We start from the raw sequence: 17,498 nt of genomic DNA, 5'->3' as shown, positions 1-17,498 counted from the left end.
GGAAAGAAATGCGTCAATTGAACTTAGGGGTCCACCAACTCGGTCCCGGCGGTTACAGAGTGGCGGAGCCTATATGGGACAAGCAGGACGCAGAGCATGCCGAGCAAGGCGTACCACCCCGCTTCAAGAAATACCGTGACAAGCAGACCAGGAACTTTCTCAAGGCCCGGTACAAGGAGGACCCGGTAACAAAGGCGCTTACCACGGATCTGAAGACCAGGGTGCTTGAGCTTGTTCTGGTAAGGAATACACCCCCGCGTAATTATCTCCATATGGTTGCATTCTAATTAATCCCCAATATTTCTAAATGGTTCACATTCCTTCCGCAGGACACTGAAAGCAGTAGCGCGGGGTCGTCTCAGAGCTCCCCTTTCGACACCCCTTTAAATAGGGCGTTGAACATAATTAAAAACAAGGATAAGCTTAGTAAGCTCTCATCAGCTGGTCATGTGGCCGGCAAAGGCTTGTCCACAAAATGGTCGTCACACTATACCACTGGTGGGCAAAAGGAGAAAAAGACCAGCTCGGAAAGCCAGTCGCGCGAGGTTGAAGCACTCAAGGCACAAGTGGTGTGGATTCTGGAGATTGTCCAAGAGCAAGTGCAACAACAACTGGGAACGACGCTCACCGCCATGGTGCCTACGTTGATTCATGGGCTGACGACATGGATTGCCGGCGGCCAACAGGGGCCTCCCCCAGTTCCCAGCTTCATGGCCAGCAACTCGCACAACGCGCAGGCGGCGCCATTGGTGTCTCCAACGGAGGCGGTATTCGTGTCTCCGGTGCCGGCACGGCATTGGAGCTTAATGCACCCAGGTGTACGTCGGCCGTCACCTCGCCAGCCAGCGGCCCCTCCGTCAGTTGCACGCTTGCCGTTGGCGGTGCCTCGACATTAGCCGGGATCGACAGCATCACGGTAACTAAGCCTCTCGGCCGATGACTTCATCTCCTTGCCTTTGACTGGGCATCCCTGACACCCTACATGTTTTCGCAGGGCACCACCGACATTCCTTGCACTCTCCTGCACTTCGTGGGCGGCGAGTTGGTCGTTCAACCGGGCAACCCCGTATTCCATGGTAATCCGATGCCACCCACAGTGTATAGGGTTGAACTGGTTCGGGTGCTGCAAGGCTGCGACGAGCTGTTACCTCCGATTCAACCCGCTGGGTCGGCGAAGATGATGAGATGACCTTCAGCGCCTATGTAAGCTGGCCCCTGCTTTGTCCGAAGAGCCAGATTCATTTGGGGGCGGGAGACACCACCCCACAGACAAGACTGCCAGTCGTGCCGGCGCCAAGCCATGCCAAGAACGCCGCAACGCTACTGGACATGCCGGACATCCCTATGGCACAGGATCCGGACATGCATATGGCATATGATCCGGACGACGACAACAATGACGACGGTACATTTACCAACGTCTATAAGTACTTTGCCGAACATGGGTACGGTGACGAGTTCTGCGGGCCTCCTTCTCAAGAATCCAGCCAAGACGACCGCGATCTAGCTGGTACAGTGGAGAAACCCAGTTGCAACAGGCATCGTCTGGCGTTCAGTTCTCAGGAGACGCCTCCAGCTGCCGCCTTCACCGAGCCTCAGATAGCTGAGGTGCGACACATTATCAGCCCCAACACGCTCAAGAAGGCGGTCCGTGAGCAGAACTCGGTCCCATTATAGCAGATCAAGAAGAAGGACAGAAACGAAAGACTAACAAGGGCGCCGGTGTGAGCCAGCCGACATCGAGTATGATCCATGCTCAGGACGGGCCACCTTCACCTAAGGATATCTCCAGGAGGGTGCATGTGGCGGGTAGGGTGATGCTACTGACAAATATGCTCAATGCTACAACCGGTGCTATGCGGAGTCTGCATGACAGTGTTCTTTCTTTGGAGAAGCGGCGTCTCTCCCAGAATGATGTGGCATACCCGGTTTTCGTGGCCAAGGTGCTAGAGGGCAAGGGCTTTGTGGAGGGTGCCATCGGGGGTACGATCGTCCTGCGGTTTGATGACATCTTTGCTATGTTTAACCTTCATCCGCTACACTACACCTTCGTTCGGCTGTTTTCGATGAGTATGGAGATGTTGATCATTCGAGACAAGACCCCGGACATCATGATAGTCGACCCCTTCTACATGCCTGCCAAGATCTTGGGCAGCGCTGGGACCGGCAAGTCATGAGTTCACACCTCGAAGGCGTCATTCTAGCAAACCCAGATAAGGATAACTTCCTCGTGCCTTACTTTCCCGAGTAAGTCATCCCCTCACCGCCCCGTAACATATGATTTTAGATTTCGATCGTTCTTTTTTTCTAACATTCTGTGTTCTGTGCAGTGACACACATTGCACACTCATCCTCTTAAGCCCGAAATATTCCATGGCCACGTATTTCAACCCGGACCATGAATCCAAGATAGACTACACAAATATCAAGAAAGTTCTTGATGATGCTCTCTCCGGCTACGCCACATCTGGAGGCACCTTTAAGAGGCTAGCTCGTAGGTACAGCAGGCACGTATTCACCCACAATACGATATTCCCCTACGTCAAGCAGCCGCCTGGCGATCACAAGGATGCCTACTACGCCCTCCATCACATGCGGGCAATCGTACGGAACCATAATCACCTTCTGCTACCAAATAATGTCAAAGGTTGGGCCGCATGCTTGGCGGCAATCCAGGACGCGGACCTCCGACAAGAATTCTTTCGCATCCAGTCGGAGTTTGCAGAAATCATCCATCAAGATGTCCTTCGTACATCGGGGCAGTTCTACCTCAGATATCAACCGTCCAACAGTGAGATAGACACAACGCTACAAATGCAGGCTGACAACGTCCGCAACTTCATGACCATCACAAAAGACGGCGACTTCATCCACGCTCCGGCCCCATGAGTCGAGTCGAAAGTAGTGATGCTATGTGTAGTTCTGAAACATCGATTAGCTCATGTTGTAATTAAACTTTAATGAACTTGTATGACTCTTTGGTTTGGACAGTCGTTCAACTTAGATGTAATCGATGCTATTTATTAGTAGGACCATTAATTGTGCTATTAATGTCTTGCTTTTCTCTTCCGATCATTTTGTTGCATACTTATATATTGCTTATGTATTGTCTATTGTTTGGCTTGTGCATAGAGATGTCGTCGTATGTCGTGTACAAGGGTAAGGTTCCCGGAGTCTATGACGACTGGAAGGAGTGTCGGAGACAGGTTCACCGTTTCAGCGGTAACAGTTACAAAGGGTACACCAGTAGGGCGGAGGCGGAATCTAGATACGCCCGCTATCTAGCAGGAGAGAGGAGGGAGCGATGGAGGAACCGGATGAAGACCAGTTTCATCGCGATGATGCTCATCGTGATGACCGCAGCTCTATTCTATGTGATGGTAGTTTAGATGATCGGTATTGACTTGTAATGTGAAGACAAACTCGCTACTCGCGGTCTCGAGACTTGTAATGTTCTATCTTTGTTCGGTCTTTTGATTCGGAGACTAATATGATGAATTGTAATCGGAGACTAATCTTCTATTGTATTCGATGAATCTACTCTTGTTGTGTGGTGTTGTCTATATTCTGTCCAATAATTTATTTTGTAACCTGTGCAAAAATCAGAAAAATAAAAAAACCTAATATTCATACTAATGGCGCATCACCCCAAAGTGCGCCATTAGTATGCCAAAGGATACTAATGGTGCATCACCCTACAGTGTGCCATTAGTATGCCAAAGCACATTTGTAAATATGGCCCCCTGGGAGGCATACTAATGGTGCATGTTGGTCTATACTAACGGCGCACGGTGTGGTGCGCCATTAGTATTTAAAACTAGTGGCGTGGTACTAGTGGTGCACCAGTAGTGCGCCATTAGTAGGCAAAACGGGTGCGCCACTAGTAGGCCTTTTCCTAGTAATGGTGGACCCTTCGTGGGTGGAGCCCTCCATGGACTCGCGCAACCGTTACCCTTCGTGGGTTGAAGTCTCTATCAACGTGGATGTACAATAGCACCACCTATCGGAACCACGCCAAAAATCTTCGTGTCTCCAATTACGTATACATACTCCAATCCCATCCCTTTAATTTCTTGCAAATTGCATGCTTTACTTTTCGCTGCTCATATACTCTTGCCATGCTTGTTTGAAATGTATTATGGATGTTTTAACTTGTGAAAAACTCCAGATCAACTTGAAGAACTTAAAAACTGCCACCTTTATTAGTTCTGTGTCTAATCACCCCCGTCTAGATACCTCTTCTCGATCCTTTCAATTGGTATCAGAGCGAAGGTCTATATTGCTTTGGTTTAATCACCATTGGAGGAACATGGATGAGTCTACGATGGGGAGTTTTAGACGTAGAGTGCCTATGCTTGATGGAGAGTCCAATAATGCTTGGAAAATGAGATGCTTGAGATTTTCAATGAATATCAATTGAACAAGTACATTACTAGCCTTTGTGTGTCCCTTGTTGATCCATTGCATCCTACCCCCGATGAGTCTCTTGACATGATTTGCAATCTTAGAACTGTCAATCTTATCATTAGAGGATTGCCTAGAAATTTGATTGTATGCTTGCCTACTCTTGAATGTGCTTACACCATATGGAGATATCTTGAGGAACGCTTTCCAGACTATTCCTTGAAAAATTTAGATGAGATTCTTCATAAGTCCATTGCTTTAAATAAGATGAATCCAAATGATCCTAAGTTTGCTAATTGTCTATTTGAGCTTTGTAACCTTATGTGTGCCAAACGAGATGTTGGAATCATTACTAACATCATCTTTGAAGTCATTAGAATTCATAAAGATGCATATTGCCATGATCATAAATCTAATGAATCACTCTCTCTAGGTGATAATCAATCACAAGACAATGTTGAACATGGATACTATAATGAGGATGATGATAGTGACTTTGATCTCGATGAGTCTATGAAACACTTTGGTCTTATGGCAAGCCTTCGCGGCTACATGGCTGGAGGAGAGCAATGGGTTCTAGATAGTGGATGTACCGATCACATGACCGGAGAAAAGGATATGTTTCGTGAGCTTGCTAAAAACAATGGCCCTCAAAAGTATGTCACCTTTGGTGACAACTCAAAGGGTAAGGTGGTTGGCCTTGGTAAGGTGGCCATCTCACATGACAGCTCCACACAAAATGTTATGCTCGTTGAATCTCTTGGCTATAATTTACTTTCCGTATCTAGACTAGCTGACTTCGGTTTCCATGTCTTATTTACTAAATAGATTGCCAAGTTTTTGATATGGCTTTACCGGTATACGTAGAGGTGATCTATACATTGTTGATTTCACTAAAAAAAGCTCAACCTAGAACTTGCTTAATTGCTAAATCTTATAAAGGTTGGTTGTGGCATAGACAGTTATGTCACATGGGCATGCGAAATCTTGATAAGCTTATTAAAGGTGATCATATCCTTGGTGTTAAAGATGTTAAAGTTGACAAGGATAGACTTCGCAGTGCTTGTCAAGCAGGAAAACAAATTGGAGGAAGTCATCTTGTGAAGAACATTAAGACCACGAGAAGACCACTCGAGCTGCTTCATATGGATCTTTTTGGTCCCAGCGTCTACAAGAGTTTCAGTGATAACTCACTCGGATTGGTCATTGTTAATGATTTTTCAAGATTTACGTGGGTGTTCTTTATTGATGATAAATCACAGGTCCAAAAGATTTTCAATAACTTCTCAAGGAAGGCCAAAAATCAATTTGAAGTGAAGATCAAGAAGGTTCGCAGCGACAACGGAACGGAGTTATAGAACGCCAATGTGGACACCTTTCTTGACGAAGAAGGGATTTCACATGAGTTCTTGGCTACATACACAGCTCAAAAAAATGGAGTTGTTGAGAGGAAGAACCAGACTCTTATTGTGATGGCAAGAACGATGCTTGATGAGTACAAGACGCCAAAAGACTTTTGGGCGGAAGCGGTTGAGACAGCTTGCCGTGCAACAAATCATCTATATCTTCACAAGATACTCTCCAAGACGGCATACGAGTGATGTCTACTACACAACCTTCTTCTTGTAGACGTTGTTGGACCTCCAAGTGCAGAGGTTTGTAGGACAGTAGCAAATTTCCCTCAAGTGGATGACCTAAGGTTTATCAATCCGTGGGAGGCATAGGATGAAGATGGTCTCTCTCAAACAACCCTGCAACCAAATAATAAAGAGTCTCTTGTGTCCCCAACACACCCAATACAATGGTGAATTGTATAGGTGCACTAGTTCGGCGAAGAGATGGTGATACAAGTGCAATATGGATGGTAGATATAGGTTTTTGTAATCTGAAATTATAAAAACAGCAAGGTAACTAATGATAAAAGTGAGCGAAAACGGTATTGCAATGCTTCGAAACATGACCTAGGGTTCATACTTTCACTAGTGCAAGTTCTCTCAACAATAATAACATAATTAGATCATATAACAATCCCTCAACATGAAACAAAGAGTCACTCCAAAGTCACTAATAGCGGAGAACAAACGAAGAGATGATTGGAGGGTACAAAACCACCTCAAAGTTATTCTTTCTGATCGATCTATTCAAGAGTCCATAGTGAAATAACACGAAGCTATTCTTTCCGTTCAATCTATCCTAGAGTTCGTACTAGAATAACACCTTAAAACACAAATCAACCAAAACCCTAATGTCACCTAGATACTCCAATGTCACCTCAAGTGTCCGTGGGTATGATTATAAGATATGCATCACACAACCTCAGATTCATCTATTCAACAAACACAAAGAACTTCAAAGAGTGCCCCAAAGTTCCTACCAGAGAGTCAAGATGAAAACGTGTGCCAAACCCTATGCATAAGTTCACAAGGTCACTAAACCCGCAAGTTGATCACCAAAACATACTGTAACATCCCAAATTGCCAATTTGGAATGTTATGCATTAGATCATAATTGCATATCATATTTTATTGCATTTTGGCTTGATCCTAGAAATTCTACGTAACTCAAGGACCCACGGAGAGAGTTGGGGATTTCGTTAATTTCATATTTGAGTTTTCTCAAATTTTGAAAAGAGGATCGTTTGATTTTAATTATTTTCTCTTCGAATATTTTTTGTATAAAAATAAAAGATAGGGGATAAAATGACTTTCTAGAAATAAAGAAATATTGGATATTAAATATTAAAATCAAATAAGTATTTTATTCGGAGTTTTATTGCTATTTTATTTGAATCAGGAAAAATATGCGTTTTCCAAAATTGCATTAAAGGCCCAAATAAATGTTCACTTTGTCCGATATATTTTTAGAGGATGGGAAAATTTTATTTCAGGATTTTTGGAGTCCGTTTAGTATTTCTTTTATTTGTTTTTCTGCATGGAATTATTTTTTAAAGAAAAAGTTACCGACCTAACGGGCCGTGTCCGACCCGGACACTGTACCCGGCCGGCCCTTTAAAGACCGACGGCCCGAGCCGCCAGCCCCCACACCCGAAACCCTAGCCCCGCTTCGTAACCCATGCCACCGCCGCCGGACTCGCCGTTGCCGCCACCGTCTGAACCAGATGCCTCCCGCCCGCGCCGCCTGAGCCCCGCGCCACCGATCCCTGCCGCCACCCGACCCTGCCACCGGTCGCCGTCGCCACACCCGCCGCCGACCGCCACCTGATCCGCCACCGCCCTCGCCGGATTCGTCGAGGTAGCCACCGCCGCCGCGTTTTTCGTTACAAAATCGTCGGTTTTTTTCAAAAAACCATGGTTTTTTTATTATTAGATTGGTTTATTTTTTTTCCGGTTTAGTTAATTAGCGAACGCCCGTTCGTTCGTTCGTTTTAACGAACGGTTTTCACCCGTTAGCCGCAGACAGCGAACGTTCGTTCGTTAGCCTGTTCGTCTATTTTTCTTTTTCCAGGGTTTTTCCGTGATTATTTTTCATCGTGATTTCTGCGCTAATTTTCGTTTTAGTTTTTCTTTTCTCTCATTTATCAGAATTATGTGATTCAAGCGCCTAGAGTTTCGTCTAGAAGCCCTCTTTCTGTTTAACCACTTAAATAAGTTTTTGCTACTATAAAATTTGACTTAAGTCCAAATTAGTAAATGGAGCTTCTTTCTTTTTGCAAACAAGAGTTCTTAAGTTGAACTTTCTGGTTAGATCTCTTATTTGAGTTTTACCCATGATTCTGGTTGAGTGCTTATTGTATGCTTGTTTATGTGGGATAGAGTACCCGAAGTGTGAAGCGTGCTACTACGAGTCTCAAGGTTTCACGGATCATCGGCAAGGCAAGTAACACTTTGATCATACCATTTTACTACCCAGTTTTATTGCATTAGATCAATCCTCAAACAATTGCATGGTTACGATCTAATTAACATGTGGGTTTCTGGGAAGTAGATGATGAGGTAGAACCTATTGCCCTTTTTATTATCAAACCTTTGGGAGTTACTTCTACGTTATGCTTATATTGCTATGCTATGCTTGTAGATGTGGTTTGGTTCGAGTGATTCATGACAGTTGTGAGAGTTTTTATTAACGGTTAACTTAAGGTGGCTACTTTAATACACATCTGGGTGGATTGCTTGAAGGCACCGTGGAGTACCCAGTGGTTGTCAGGGCACCTGGCGAATCCAGTGTTTTCCTATGATTTCCTGGAGTACCCGTGTGATCATCCTATGGTCCGCCACCCAGGCTCAAAGGGATCATAAGATTATTCATGCTAGAAACATCCGTGTGCAGCCACAAGCTATTATGGGCTCTAGCATAGTTGAGTAAGTTGCAAGACCTCTTTCAATGGTGGGCTGGCGGATGTAGGGGAATGTAGGTGTAACTGTCCACCCAGAGTAAACAGTTATTGGTTCAGAAAGAATGTGCCTCGGTCATCCGTTTCTCAAACACCATGTAGTGCGAGAAATCCAACGAAGGAGATCGAGCCTTGTGGGGAAAAGTGCGCAAACCTCTGCAGAGTGTATAAACTAATCATGGTTAGCCGTGTACCCGGTTATGGACATCTTGAGTATCTCGTTCTTGGATTATCATGTTGATCTCATCACTCTTAATTTAATTTGATTGGGTTTAATGATGATGTTTAATTGGGATTGAGTTGGAGGAATCTTCTCAATGTTTAACAACCACCATGATAGTAAATAAAATTTATTCCTTTGTTGTAGGAAAAAATTGGCTTTATGCAAAACTGTAACCATAGAGCTTTCCACCAGCCATATATGCATGTAGTGATAGCAATTATTCTGTTCATTACTCTCTTGTGTTACATTGCCAACATATTCCATGTGCTGGCCCGTTTCGGGCCGCAACGTTCAGGTTGCAGACTTTTCAGACAACGAGTAAGGTGCCATAGGTCATTGTCTTTCACTCAGTGATGTTGTTGGAGTTGATGGACTCACTTTATCTTCCAAGCCTTTCGCTGTTATCGTATTTAGATTGCCTTAAGCCATATTTATTGTAGTAACTTCTCTTTTGAGACATTCGATGTAATAAGTGTGTGATTGCTACTTTGTTATAAATCCTTCAAGTACTATGCATGTCGGCATTACCGATCCAGGGATGACACTAATGCACAGAGGTCAGACTGTTTGAGGTCTGGTCGCTACAAGGTGGTATCAGAGCACACGCTGACTGTAGGACACAAGCACTAAGCTAAAACCCTAGATCAGTACTCTCTTCTCATTTCTGACTCCTCTCCCTTTTCTACTCCATAGGATGGCGGATGCAAGGAACAAGTTCATTTAACCGGATGAAGATACACCTTTCGGATGACACTTGAAGGAGGTTACTAGGTACCTAAACATCGGAATACCCAGCTTCACCGGGACCTACATCGCCACTTTACTAGAAGAGGACTGTTGGATGATTCGAGTTCAAGTTCCAGGAAGGACGTCTATGCCAGTCACTGAGCCCATAGAGTTTTCCTTTGATGCACCAACCTGGAGTCGAGGAAAGAGCATGGCAGCCCACATCACTATGGGACGCATTGGAGAAGTTTACCACAAGGATCGTAAGGATACTATCTATCAGATTTGTGAGCGCCGAGATGAGCAATGGGAGATGATCAGCACCATGAGGGATAGGTCCATTGCAATTTTCATCCAGGAGTTAAACCAGCACATTCGTCGCCAGGAGAACCACATGTGCGCAGGCATGATAGATCTGAAGAAGGCAATGACCAGGATCACGGAACTGGAGGAAGAACTCAAGTCAACACGCGATGGATATGAAGAGGAAATGACGATACTCATGAGAAGAATTATGATCTGACGAATAAGCTAGGAATATTCATGGGATACCCGCGCCAGGAGGAGAAGACGACGATTTCACTTGCCCAGAGAACTACATCATCATCGACGACACCGACTCGGACCCTGATGATAGCGATGAGTTGATGAAGCTGGAGCAGATATCAACGAGTCCTCCACCGATCAATTTTTCTAGTCGACCACCATATTAGTAGTAGTATTCCTCCATGTATATAGTATAGTCCAAGCACTTTTGTAATGATAGTTAGACCGATTGTATGCCCTTGTTTGAAATTGATTGAAGTGAAATGATTGTGTTTGTCTCATGTGCATATGGGTAGTGTTTTCCCTCTAGATCTCATTCTATTCTATTTCCTCATCTTTTCTAAACCCTCAGATGCCTCCGAGATGCGATAATGGATTTGCCTTCCCACCGGAGCTCACTCAGTTGATCTAGCAGCAGAATGCATTGATGCAGATAGTAGTCCAGAATCAGAATCAGGGGAACAACAACAACAACAACAACAACCCACCACCACCCTGTTAATCACTTAGCCCATTTTCTAAGGCTGAATCCGCCGGTGTTCTCTAGTAGCACCGAGACGATGGTTACAGATGATTGGCTCTGCAAGATTTGAAAAGAGTTGACCACTGCAGGATGCACAGATGCGGAGAGAGTGCATTTTGCCGCACATCAGCTTGATGGACCCGCAGCATCATGGTGGGAGAATTTCACAGCCACTTACCCGATCGACACTGTCACATGGGACCAGTTTCAGGAGGCTTTCCGTATTGTCCATGTTTCAGCAGGAGCTATGGCCATGAAGAAGCATGAGTTTTGCAACTTGCACCAAGGAGGACGCAAAGTGGGCCAGTATGTGGATAACTTTAGTAAGTTAGCATGTTATGCCCCAGATGACGTTGCTACGGATGCAGCTAAGAAAGAGAAGTTTCTGGAAGGACTGAATGATGATCTGAGCATGCAGTTGATGGTGGCAACCTTCAACAACTACCAGGAGTTGGTAGATAGAGCTCTCATGATTGAAGGGAAGCAGCAGCAGATTGACAACCGCAAGAGGAAGTATGGACAAGGGAAGTACAATTCTGGAGCTCAGCATAGGCCCCGTTTTACCCCGAACTCGGGAGGACACCTTCAACATAACCATGGAGGTCACAATCACAATGGAGGGAGTTCGCATAACCATAGTGGCCCCAAGAATGGGAATGGTAATGGAGGAAGCAACGGACAGAACCGTTCCAACCCAGCAACTCCCTCCAAGAAGGATCTAAGTCACATTACTTGTTTCAAGTGTAGGAAGAATGGACATTACGCCACGGAGTGTTCTGAAGCAAAGAATGGAAATGGCAATGGAAGCTCTGGGAAGAAGCCCAACCCTTTCAAGAGGGGACAAGTGAACCACGTTAACATGGACCGTGGAGGAGGTTGAAACACAACCAGATGCTGTAATAGGTATGTTTTTGGTTAAGTCATTTACTGCAATCGTTCTTTTTGATACTTGTGCATCGCATTCATACATATCAAGGGGATTTGTGGATAAGTATAAACTGCCCACCAAGGTTCTTAGAACACCTATGTTAGTAAGCTCGCCAGGAGCGGAGCATATGGCAAGCCAAGGATGTTTTCAGATGCCATTGACCATAGGTAGGCATGATTTCCCCTCAGACCTAATAATTTTTGAGTCCCAAGGTTTGGATGTGATTTTGGGTATGGATTGGCTATCGATGTATGGAGGAAACATCGATTGCACCAGTAAGTCGATTATGCTCACCACCCCACAAGGAAGGAGGATTAAGTATGTATCTCGGCATATGCCGAAGATGACTCAAGTGAATTCCTTATCAGGATTTGTACAGGAGGAAGTACCAGTGGTGAAGGATTTCCCTGATGTATTTCCTTAAGAGTTGCCAGGCATGCCACCGGATAGAGACATCGAGTTTTTGATTGAGCTTTTGCCAGGCACAGGGCCAATATCTAAGAGACCGTACAGGATGCCTGCAAAGGATTTGGAGGAAATTAAGAAGCAGATTAAGGTACTGGATAAAGGCTATATTCGCCCAGGTTTGTCACCTTGGGGATCACCAGTGCTTCTAGTGGAGAAGAAGGATGGATCATTGAGGATGTTTGTTGATTATCATGGATTGAATGAGGTAACAATCAAGAACAAGTACCCACTATCAATGATCAACGATTTGTTTGACCATTTGCAAGGAGCTAAAGTATTTTCCAAGATCGATCTGCGATCAGCATACCACCAGCTGAAGATTCGAGAGCAGGATATACCTAAGACAACTTTTACCACAAGGTATGGGCTATATGAGTATATTGTTATGTCTTTTGGTATGACTAACGCACCTACCTATTTCATGAACATGATGTACAAGGTGTTTATGGAGTTTTTGGATAAGGTCGTCGTGGTTTTCATTGATGATATTCTAGTCTACTCAAAGAATGCAGAGGAGCATAAGGAGCATTTTCATTTGGTACTTGGGAAGCTCAGAGAACATCAGTTATATGCCAAGTTCAGCAAGTGTGAGTTTTGGTTGAAGGAAGTTGGATTCCTCGGACATGTTATATCCGGAGAAGGAATAGCAGTAGACCGCACCAAGGTTGTCACTGTGACAAATTGGGAAGCACCCACGTCAGTTGGAGAGATCCGGAGTTTTCTTGGACTCGCAGGATACTACCGAAGATTCATTGAGAATTTCCCGAAGATTGCAAAGCCTATGACAGAGTTGTTGAAAAAGGACACCAAGTTCAAATGGACTGAGGAATGTGAGGCCAGTTTTCGGGAGTTTAAGAAACGATTGGTTACAGCTCCAGTGTTGATTCTTCTAGATCAACGCAAGGATTATCAAGCGTATTGCAACGCTTCTCATCGAGGACTTGGAGCAGTGCTTATGCGGGAGGGAAGAGTTGTTTCATATGCCTCACGACAGCTTAAACCCCATGAGTTGAATTATGCTACACATGATTTGGAGTTAGCAGCCATAGTGCATGCGTTGAAGACATGGAGACATTTTCTCATCGGAAACCGCTATGATCACTACAAAAAAAAGACACATCCGTGACATTTTGGGCCGAACAAATTTTTTTTCTATCATACATATGACACTTCTATGACGATAATTGTGACAAAACTCGGTATCATCATAGATGTGGTGGGCTCCTACTTCTATGACAAAAAATCATGACAGAAAATGGGCTTTTTGTCCTGGGCGGACCGGAGACGTAGCTGCATGACATTCTTTGGGCCGTACATGACGGAAAAACTGTGGTAGAAGCGAGGGGGAGGAAAATTTCAGGGAGTTGCCGGTTACGGTGGGAGGTCGGGGGCGGAGCAATGCGCGTTTCTCTCGTACGTACGCGCGTGTGTGTGAGGCGCTGGCTCTAACTGATGCCGAGCGAGGCGTTGGGCTCTAACTGAACCTGAGCGATTGCACTGTAGGCTACGCGTTACTGAACCCGAACGATCGATCGATGGCTGTTAACTGAACCCGATGGAGCGATTCCTTCGCTACTGCTGCTAACTGAAGCCGATCAATGCTACCTCTGGGATGAACTGTGAGCGTTGCGGGGGGGGAGGGGGTTGGATGAACAGTGAGCGGTGGCGTTGCCTCTGGATGAACAAGAATCCGTGGTGTGGAGGGCTGGATGAACAGTAGACGGTGGAGGGGTGGCCGTGGAGGGGTGGTTGAACAGGACCCCGTGGTGTGGAGGGTTGGATGAACAGTAGACGATGGAGGGGTGCTCGTGGAGGGGTGGTTGAACAGTAGCCGGTGGAGTAGCACGCGGTGGAGGCTGGATGAACAGGAGCCCATGGAGGCTGGAGGAGGTCGACGGTAGCCCGTGGAGGCTGGAGGAGGTCAACGGTGGAGATGAACAGTATCCCGTGGAGTCCCGTTTTGCGGTACGCCACACCCCTCCCCCCCCCATTTCAACTGTAGCGCTCCAACACAAGTCTGTTTCATCCGTTTTGCGGTACGCCACACCCCTCCTGATCAACAGGACCCCCGTTTCGACCGTACGAGGTCCGTTTCGTCCGTTTTGCGGTACGCCACACCCCTCCCGATCAACAGGACCCCCGTTTCGACCGTAGGAGGTCCGTTTACTCCGTTTTGTGGTACGCCAGGCCTCGTTTCCATCGCCTATTCTGTGCAAGCCGGTTGGCTCCCACGCGTTTCGTTGCCTCCCGATGAACATGACACATTCCGTTGCCTCGCCATGAACACGATGCATTCCGTCGCCTCCCCATGAACACGACGCATTCCGTTGCCTCCGCATGAACACGACGCATTCCATTGCCTCCCCATGAACACGAGCCCTCGCCGTACGTATGCACGACTAGGCGTTTGAGACCCCGCTGGCCGTATTTTCTTTCTTGCACCCTGGCCGCTGTACGTACGTGTACATGCTATGTGCGCGCCTCTACTACGACACGTACGCGCCTCTACTACGACATGTGCGCGCCTCTACATCGACCAGTATATATGTACGTACAAGTTCGCGACCAGAATGACAACGCTATGTATGCTTCGACCAGGTGGGTCCCGACTGTCAGGCAGTTCCTTGCATGCGAAAATGTAGCTAGTGGGTCCCAGCAGTCAGAGGGGCAAATTGTTTTTTTTGCCCGGACACATTTACTTTGCGTGCGTAGATGTAGCTGGTGGGTCCCAGCAGTCAGGGGGGCAAATCATTTTTTTTTTGCCCGGACGCACTTCCTTGCATGCGAAGATGTAGCTGGTGGGTCCCAGCAGTCAGGGGGCGAATGGTTTTTTTGTTTTTGCCCGGACGCACTTCCTTGCATGCGAAGGTGTAGCTGGTGGGTCCCAGCAGTCAGGGGGAAATGTTTTTTTCGCGAAATATGGTGGCCCGTCCTGTGGGTCCCCGCTGTCAGGTGGAGGAATAATTATTTTGCGCGTAATAAGGAGGCACTTCCTTGCTGCGGCCGTGGACCCAGCTGTCAGCCTCTCCACGTACGGTCCACGTCCGATGGAAGCCGTTCCTTGACCACGTTGACCACGCTGCACCGAGAGCACTAGGGCGGTGGACGACGGCGAGGCCTAGGAAGGGGATGACGCAGAGTGGGGGAAGACGCGGCAGTGGATGCCCACGTGTAGAGGAGTACGAGGGTGCACTGGTTCACTGCGGTGTGAGGCTATCGTCGCCGCAGAATAACAGGGGGTGTGGGTGAGTAGAGGGATGGCCTGGCCAGCAGCGGGAGTAGTAGGGGCGGTGAGGCCTCCGCCGCCTCGCAGCCGGCCACGGGAGGCAGGAGCACGAGGCACGACCGGCGCTGGTTTGGGTGGCTGGAGCAAGAAGACCAGAGGTTGAAGAAGCACTACGGCCGTTGGATGGACATCGTACGGTCACTAGAGCTAGAATCGTGCATATTGACTAAGTAGACAAAGCCCTCCGTCCACGTCAACTTAGTAGGCCCACAAGTCATCCTGCCACTATACTGGGTCCCAGCTAATAGGGGGAGTATTCATTTTTTTGTGCATAATAAGGAGGCACTTCCTTGTGTGCGAAGATATAGCTGGTGGGTCCGAGCTGTCAGTGGCGGTAACATTTTTTCGTGAAATACGGAGGCCCTTTCGGTGGGTCCCTGATGTCAGGTGGACGAATCATTATTTTGCGCGTAATAAGGAGGCATTTCCTTGCATGCGGCCGTGGACCCAGCTGTCGGCCTCTCCACGTACAGTCCACTTCAGATGCATGTCAGTCATTGACCATGTTGACCAGGCCGCACCGAGAGCACCAGGGCAGTGGACGACGGCGAGGCCTAGGAAGGGATCAACACGGAGGCAGGGAATACTCAACAGTTGTTTCCCACGCGGAGGGGAGTACGACTGAATGAGGGTTTACTAGTTCGTCTGCCGTCGCCGGAGAATAACAGCAGGTGTGGGTGAGTAGAGGGATGGCTAGGCCAGCAACAGGAGTACGATGGGGTGGTGAGGCCTGCGCGGTAGCACAACCGGCCGCGGGGAGGAGGGAGCAGGCAGTCCCGTCGGTGCTTGTTTGAGCGGCTGGAGCAGGAAGAGCAGAGATTGAAGAAGCACGACGGCCGTTGGATGGCCATCCAACAGTCACTGCTTGTGCGTCAACCTTTTTTTCAGGAAAGCCTCAAATCTATGGAAAACAGCATACAACCCATCTGGCATTATCTCTACTCCTAATGGAGCAGTTGGTGAATAGTCTGCCGGTTATTTTTCGCTGGTTTTATTTCGTCCCACCACTTTCGCTGGTTTTTTTCGTCCTGTCCCCCCACCCCACCGGTTTAGTTTCGCGTCACCCTCTCACACAATGGAAAAAAATCTAAACCGGTCAGAACTTTCCATGCTAGCACAAATTATTTAGTAATGCATTTATGTGAAAAAATCAATCATGATCAATATCTAACGATCAAATCTAAATTTATTAACCTTACCTTAAATCGCCAATTCTTCTTGTTAGTCCCACCGAGCGAAGACATCCCTACGCCTCCCCTCGCACTTGTAAGGAAGGACATTAACTTAGAAACAGAAACCCAAGCATGGATGCCAATCCCGTTCCTCTCTCACGTTCTCTTTCCTTTCCTAGCTCCCATTCTCCTCATAGAGATGCACATTGATCGGGAAGAAGGATGACTGAATGAGAGGCCTCAGATCAGATCCTCTTCGATCCAGGCCTCTGCAACGTCAACGACGCATACACCCAGATGCTCGACAAGACCAAGCACCAAGACAACGTCGATGACGGCATCCTCACCGTGCTAGATGGCGGCCGCGGCGTAGATCCCTTGGTCGGATTTTAGAGGATGTAACCGCCCGGTGGTAAGATGCGGAGCCGCGAACATGCGCGAATGCGCTGGAGACAAGCTGTGCAGAGCCGCAGCCATTTTTGTTGGTTGCCGCGCTGTAAGTGGTTGTTCGCCGTTTCTTCCATAGCCCGCCAGGAGCCGTCGTCGCGCATAGAGGGCCAAGGCAAGCACGGACCTTGGCGATGGTGGGCTTGTGGCGCGGGTGCACATGTTGTCGGAGCCGAGGCGAACGCGGCTGTGGGTGTTTCTCGGCGAGCTAGGGCGCACCAATGTGGATGCATCTGTGCTGCTGTGTGCGCCTCAATGACGAGAGCCAAAGGTATTAAAATAGGAAAGAGGCACCTGATTATTATACCAATTAGATCAAGACTTTGGTATATGCATGGTTGTATGCGCCGCTTGATCCTCCTGTGCAGCACTCCCAGGTAAACATTCATCCCTAATTCCCTTATGTATGTTCCTCCCAGCTGAA

General features: G+C 47.2%; 1 pseudogene; it reads left to right on the top strand.

Moving 5' to 3' along the window:
- The first annotated feature begins 410 nt into the window (after positions 1 to 410).
- LOC119350323 overlaps positions 411 to 17,498 on the top strand; it is an 84,737-nt pseudogene continuing 67,649 nt past the window's right edge.

Source organism: Triticum dicoccoides, chromosome 1B (genome assembly GCF_002162155.2).
Source record: "Triticum dicoccoides isolate Atlit2015 ecotype Zavitan chromosome 1B, WEW_v2.0, whole genome shotgun sequence".
NCBI lineage: Eukaryota > Viridiplantae > Streptophyta > Magnoliopsida > Poales > Poaceae > Triticum > Triticum dicoccoides.
This window is presented reverse-complemented; position numbering and strand designations above follow the sequence as displayed.